The sequence below is a fragment of the Priapulus caudatus genome, unplaced genomic scaffold (genome assembly GCF_000485595.1).
Source record: "Priapulus caudatus unplaced genomic scaffold, Priapulus_caudatus-5.0.1 Scaffold5479, whole genome shotgun sequence".
NCBI lineage: Eukaryota > Metazoa > Priapulida > Priapulimorpha > Priapulimorphida > Priapulidae > Priapulus > Priapulus caudatus.
The window spans coordinates 1-7,605 of NW_014582540.1; the positions used below are offsets into that span (position 1 = coordinate 1).

Sequence of the window (7,605 nt, forward strand, 5' to 3'; positions counted from 1 at the left end):
AACAGTAGGTTCCCTTCGTATCAGAGAGGGTATGTTTACACCAGACAGGTTCTAACGTAGCAGGGTATGTTCACACAAGTACGGTTCCCTTGTAGGCAGGGTATGTTTACACATAGGTTCCACATCGTAGCAGGATATGTTCACAACAGTAAGGTTCCGCCCATGGCAAGGGTAATGTCACTAGGCAGTAGGTTTCCCATCAAGGTATGTTCACACAGTAGGGTTCTTACCTACCCACTGGCAGTAATGTTCACAACAGTAGGCTTGCCCTCGTAGCGAGAGGTATGTTCAACCAGTAAGGTTTCCCCATGGCAGGTTAGTCACAAGCCATAGAGCGTTCCCCGCCATGACCAGGGGTATGTTCACGCACAAGTTACGGTCTTCCTCATTATCACGTGGTAAGGCTCACACGTAAAGGTTCATCCTGCCGCGCCATGCGGTATGTTCTCGCACGAACGGGTGTCAGGTTTCCACACGAGACCGCCACAATGATGGTTAATGCATCAACGCAGTATTGTTCTCCATGTCAGTGCAAGGTAATGTTCATCGTATGGGTAGGGTATGCTCACAGAGCGTAGGTTCCCTGCGCAATGCGGGTAAGGAATTGCCTCGGCATGTCAGCCGTAGATTCACTGAGACCGTGCGAGCACGGTAGGTGTTGCTCGCCTCGTAGGTTCCCCCCACATGACATGGGATAAGATCAGCGCAGTGACATGGTGACTTTGTGCCAGCTCTGTTCACATGGCCTATATACCCTCCAGATTGGTTAACCGGCAGCAGAGACGGCCGAGGTAGACGTCAGGTTCCAACACGTGGCAATACAGCATCACCACTAACACGCCCGTAACATGGCAGTGCTGCAGTTCGCTGTAGTTACACACAGCGCATTGTTTGCTTCCGTCTCATTACTTTGTATGGGCAGCCGAGACGTGGCTGGTCCCTGACTGTGGCCACTGGACAGCAATGAATGACAATGAATTGCAAGCGTAAGGCACTGTCGCGGATAGTATGGACGTTGTTCCGTTTTGTTGTCGCCGACAGCAGAGTCCAAGCTGCAAGACGGACTACTCATACCGAATGCATACCCTCGTCGACATGGACATCCATGAGCCGCAGTTCCACGGTGAACATACCCTGCCATGGGGGAACCTACCATGTAAATATACCCTGCCATGGGGGAACCTACTGTGTGAACATACCCTGCCATGGGGGAACCTACTGTGTGAACATACCCTGCCATGGGGGAACCTACTGTGTGAACATACCCTGCCATGGGGGAACCTACCGTGTCGTAGGCCCTCACGGGCACCTGGTAGACGTTGACGGTGTTGTAGTCGAGGGTGTTGGCCTCGACGCGCAGCGTGCCGGAGTAATCCTTGTTGTCGTCAGGTGTGAAGCGGAACTGATGATCGGCGTTCGTGTTCGTGATCGCGCCTGCAAGGTCGACACAGGTCAACGTCAGCAAGGTCGACACGGGTCAAGGTCAGCAAGGTCGATACAGGTCAAGGTCAGCAAGGTCGACACAGGTCAAGGTCAGCGAGGTCGACACAGGTCAAAGTCAGCGAGGTCGACACGGGTCAAGGTCAGCGAGGCCGACACAAGTCAAGGTCAGTGAGGTCGACACGGGTCAAGGTCAGTCAGCAAGGTCAGGGGTTGTCGATCGGACAGAAATGGCGTTTCGACACGACGACAGGACAGCCGTGCTCAGTCTCGCACAACGACAGATCGTCGGAAAAAACGTCCGATTAAGAGCTAGGTTAAAGTTCATCGTTCAAGGTTAGAAGAAGCGGGCTTGTCCCGGCTACGTTGCCGCGTGGGGGCGCCACCACTCACCGTACAGCTCGGGAAACTCGACGTTGCCGCGCGCGTCGACGGACAGCTGCAAGACAGCATCCCGCAGCGGCACGTTCTCCTCGAGCGCGATTGGCTGCGCGGGCGTGTCGATCCAGACGGGCGGCAGCTTGCCTCCCGTGGGGTCGTAGACGGAGATCGTGACTTCACAGTAGCCTGGCGCGGTCGGACGGTCGGCCGGACCTTGGTCGGTCGCCTGCACAGCGATCTGCTGCGTCTGTGCCTGCGTGATGCGCAAACGTTGAATCTCAGCGATGTAAGTAATACATATAATACTTTCAGTTTGTGTTAAATTATTATAACGGTTTGTTTGCTACGCATGCAAGACTTGTTTTCATGTAATCAAGTTAATGTTTAACGCTTGGCATATTTTTCTTTGTAATTTCAGTTAAAACCACACAACCACAATAGAGAATAAAGAACGAATGTAAATAAGACCATGTGTCATGACTTCAGGTGCGCGTATTTCTCGCTGAATCTTTTTTTTTAAATCGACAACACTCAGACAACGTAACCGGAAGGCTACAGGCAAGAGGAAAGATGATACTGGTAGATAGGAAGGCAGGTTAGGTGAGTACATTAGGTAATACGTAGGTTAGCCGTATATACTGGGATGGTGGGTAGGTAGGAGGGTAGGTAGGTAGGCTAGGTAGGGTAGGTAGGGTAGGGGTAGGGTGTAGGTAGGTAGGTAGGTGGTGGAGGTAGGTAGGTAGGTTAGCGTGTAGGTAGGTAGGTAGTAGGTTAGCGTAGGTAGGTAGGGAGGTAGCGGTTAGGTAGGTAGGTGGTAGCGCTAGGTAGGTAAGTAGGTAGGTTAGGTAGGTAGGTAGGTAGGTAGGTAGGTATGGTAGGGTACGGTAGAGTAGATAGGTAGGTAGGTTAGGCTAGGTAGGTAGGTAGGTATGGGTATAGGCAGGTGGCAGATTCAAGGCCACTTGGTTGCCCTAAGCACTTGTACAATCTTGGCTTGCCCTCTCCTCTTCCAGCACTGCACCCAGGTCATTTTAGATTGTACCTGTTGACCAGAATACGATGCAGCGTTGCAGTAGGTACAAAAATTTATTGTCTAGGATTTCACAGCGAGGGTGTTGCTGATAAACAGCGGGGGGTATGGGGTCCTCCCTCAGAAATGCTTTATAAAGATGTAGATCGCAGGAGATGGTTATTTGATGGCAATTTTGAGCGTACATGCATTACACCTTCATTCCTGACTACGAGTCAATCTAATTTCGTGTTTTTTTTTACACGTTTCAGATTGTGAGAAAGACCTGCTCTGTTGTGCAGTTGGTGACCATTAATGCTTAAAAATTATTCTTAAGGCAATTTCAACATTGGAAAAAGCCACTTCTCTAGTTTGTCTTCTAGTGTTTGTAAAGTTCATGGTGAGATGAAAGATGTTTTTTTTTGCTTTTAAACTTATAAGAACATCATGAATGCGAACTGCTGAAGCTCTGCGTAGACAAACGTTAGTTGTTTCAGTGTATCGCTGGATAAGCATCAATGGGTGGTCGCCAAAGTCTTTTGCATACCTTTCCCTTTCATTTGATAATTGGGAATTAGCCACCTTGTTGGGTGGCATTTAGGGGCCCCTTGTATTGTATTGCTATTGTTGGGGGCCCTTTGTGCGTAACACCTGCGGAAGTTAACAAATCTTTTATTCGTTTTTTTTTCTTTCACCTTTTCCCAACTTTGTGGTGCCCCTTTGGCCCGTGGTGCCCTAAGCACGTGCTTCTAATCTGTCTAAATTGGTTAATCCGGCCACTGGGTATATGGTAGCGTAGGTAGGCGGGTAGTCAGGTATGTTAGCTAGGTAGGTAGGTAAGTACGTTAAGTAAGTAGGTAGGTAGGTAGGTAGGTTAGAATGACACAGATGTTTTATTGTGTTTTACGCACACTTACCGGGACTGTGATAAAGGATTCCTTCAGAATGACATCTCCATTGTTCTCGTCCACTCTAAAATACTATCGCGACTCACTGTTAAATTGAGCATTTTCACAAGGTAGGGATGAGTGTGGTAAGAGTTTTTAAGCCCTCCTTGAACAATCCAGAATTTGTCTCAACTCATTGAGCATTTACTTTAAAACTAACTACGGGAACCGGGACATATGACTTTAGACCATGAAATAAATATCACGAGCGGGCTGACATTGAATGCAATCCCCAGATGAAACATGCTGACGTTTGGGCCAACGTTGGGCCCAACGGCTGTCTTCACAGCCGATGCCAACTGTTGGGGCCACCGTTGGCTGCCCAACGTTGGCCCAACGCGATTTTTTGCTCGTTGGGTGGACGTTGGCCCAACGTTGGCCAACGTCATATTGCCAACGTTGGCCCAACGTTCATACTGCCACGTTGGCCCAACGTCAATTGTCAACTTGCCCAACGTCATATTGCCAACGTTGGCCAACGTCATATTGCAACGTTGGCCCAACGATCATACTCGCCAACGGTGCCCAACGTCATATTGTCAAACGTTGGCCCAACGTCAATTGCCACGTTGGCCCAACGTATATTGTCAACGTGGCCCAACGTCATATTGCCCACGTTGGCCAACGTCATATTAGCCACGTTGGACCCAACGACACTTTTGCCAACGTTGGCCAAACGGCTTTTTGCTCAGGTGTGCCAACGTTTTAGTTTCCCCTCAAACACTCTCTCTTTTGGTTTCTCATCCTCTCTCTCATCTCTCTCTCACACACACACCACACACGCGCTGCGCGCCGCACACGCTCTCCTCTCTCTCTCTCTCTCTCTGACCACATACACACTCCCCCCCCCTCCCCCACACAACCCACACCCACACCCCCCCCCTCACCCTCTCTCTCACACACACACGACGCCACAACAGCAATACACCGCACACCTTCTCTCTCCCTCTCTTCTCTCTCTCTCTCTCTCCGTCCCACACACAACACAAACACGCACGCCCCTCTCTCTCTCCACTGCGCATTACACACGCGCGCACCTCTCTCTCTCTCTCTCTTTCTCTCTCTCTCTCTCTCTCTCTCTTCTCTCTCTCTCTCTCTGACACATACACACTCCCTCTCTGGTTCTCTCTCTCTCTCTGTCTCACACGCACACAACACAACACAACAACACCTCTCTCTCATCTCTCTCATCTCTCTCTCTCTCTCTGAACACATCACTTCCCTCTTACTGTTTAAACACTGAAATTTTAGGTTTAAGGGAATAACAATAACACCAAAATGTTGTTGTGTCCAAATAAAAATTCATCTAATAGAGATAAAAGATTCAAAATAACATTTAACTTCAATATAAATAACTAAAATAAACAAATAAATAAATATAATAAACCGCGGAATAAAATTTAAATTAAACCACATGACAATAATACAAATAACTAACACAATTTAAATACCCGTGGAATAAAAATAAAATTAATACCCACATGACAATAATACAAATTAAAGGTTTAGCTAAATCATTTAAATCGATCGAAAGCGCTCACTCGAACATATGTAGAGCCCACAGTAAATAAAACAAATAATAAATAAATAACCAGTCCGAACAAAGGTTAATTAAAAACCCACATGACAATAATACAAATTAAGTTTAGATAAATCATTTAAATCGATCGATAAACGTGTCACTACGAATCATATTGTTAGCGCACGGCTGCCGTTCTCTCCCTTCGTCGAGGTCGATCAGCCTCCAGCCCGTCATCACCGTCTGGACCACACGAGCTCGTTTCGTGCCGCGAGCCGCGAGCTCGTAGCCGACAGCTGGAACACGGGGCCGTGGGTTGGTTCACGTCCAGGCATGGGTGATCGTGAACGTGCACTGTGGCCAGCCAGGGGGGGATTCGCCGTGCTCGCGTTCGGAAGGATCGCCTCCGGCCGTCACCTGGCGAGAACAAGCGGAACGTGCATCGCTGTTCCGCTGCCACTGCTGCTGCTTGTTGTCGCGAGAACTGCCATCGCGCCGGCAAAACGTACAGCAACCGCTGTCCCCAACGCAGACCATATTATATATGTGCTATGTATATATATATATATATTATAATATATATATATATATGCTACTATATATTCATATTATGATATGTATTTATATATTAGTATATATATATATATTTGATTCTAGTTCAGATAGTTCTACAAAACTTTGTATGCCCCGTCAAATATGAGATATTTATTTTATATATATATATATATTATATATACATATACACATATATTATATTATATTATATATATATATATATTAATCAGGAGTAATTAATAAGTTGTGATTTTTTACTTCCTGAAATTACACACACACACACATACTACACACACACACACACGCGCGCTGCGCTGCGCACGCACGCACCACACATATGACATATATAAAATAATAAATTTATAATTTTAGAGGAATCACCATATACACATGTGGCATGGATATAGCTACACACAGCAGACACACACAGGTAACTACGTAACCGATATACATCGTTAGCATGGCGACACTTACGGTCAGGTCGTACGTGCTCTGCTCGAGCGATCGAAAGCTCTTCAAGCGAATATCTGACCGAGTGGTCTCGTTTGATGGCGGAACGCGCGGTCTTGAAACCGCTGACGATAGCCGGCCGGCGTATTATGCCGGTTACTTCACTCGGCGAGCTCTTCGATGTATTCCTTGTCCCTGGCAACAACCTGCCGAGAGTGCGGGAGGTGGATCGTGAAAGTCGCGAGAGGACAGGGGTGTGTGTGATGTGTGCTGTGTGTGTGTGTGATGTGTGTGTGGGACGGTTGTGTGTGGTGGTGTTATGCGTGCGTGCCTGCAGTGCGTGCGTGCAGTGCGTCGCGTGCGTGTGCGTTGCTGTGCGTGTCCTGTGGTGGCGCGGCTCGTCGTGTGTGTGTGTGTGTTGTGCGTGCGAGTGTGGATGCGTGGCGCGTGCGTGGCCGTGCGTGCGTCGCGTGCGTGCGTGCGTGCTGCTGTGCGTGCGTGCTGCGTGCGTGTGTGTGTGCGTGCGTAGCGTGCGTGCGTGCGTGCGCTGCGTGCGTGCGCGTGTGTGTGTGTGGGATGTGTGCGTGTGTTGTGGTGTGTGTGTGCGTGCGTGCGAGTGTGTGTGCATGTGTGCGTGGCGTGCGTGCGTGACTTGTGCGTGCGGGTGCGTGTGCGCGCGTGTGTTGTGTGTGCCTACATACATTATCACTACATCCATACTTTTACCGTTACATCCTTCAGCTCATGGCTGGCCCCCTGTAAACACAAGACATCCCACCGGTCTGCTAACCCAGCCTGCGTAAACTAAGCGTACCAGTGCAGTATATATCCTGCAGAATCTCATGTGCCCACGGGCTGTGCCAAAGTCCTCCTGAGATCTGAGTCTTGCTTACTCGGGCAGTCGCGAAAAAACACGGGTCGATATTTCTCCCACCTGTAATATCAGAATACTATAGAAAGCATATTATTAAGCATCTCTTATCAAAACTTATTTTTTATATACACATGCAACATGCAACGCCACTGCAAACTAAATCACGTCTAAATCAATCTAAAAAACACACACACACACATACACACACACACACACACACACACCACGACACACACATCACACACACACACACACACACACTGCACGCACGCACGCACGCACGCACGCACACACACACACACGCACGCACAACACACCACACAGGCACGCACGCACGCACCACACGCACACACCTGGAATACGTGGATTGATGTTGCGAGTACCAGTGTTGGATCAAGCTGGCCGCTTGGGTCGTGCATGCCAGCAGGAG

The 7,605-nt window shown here is 48.7% G+C and overlaps 1 long non-coding RNA gene across 1 annotated transcript; it reads right to left on the minus strand.

The window, feature by feature from the left end:
• Nucleotides 1-1,291: 1,291 nt before the first annotated feature.
• Nucleotides 1,292-5,335, minus strand: LOC106819985. The gene is made up of 4 exons (XR_001395534.1): nt 5,319-5,335; nt 3,748-3,823; nt 1,834-2,074; nt 1,292-1,434 (listed from the first exon to the last, which is right to left on the minus strand). It is a non-coding gene; the product is annotated as an uncharacterized LOC106819985 (long non-coding RNA).
• Between the last annotated feature and the right edge of the window lie 2,270 nt (nt 5,336-7,605).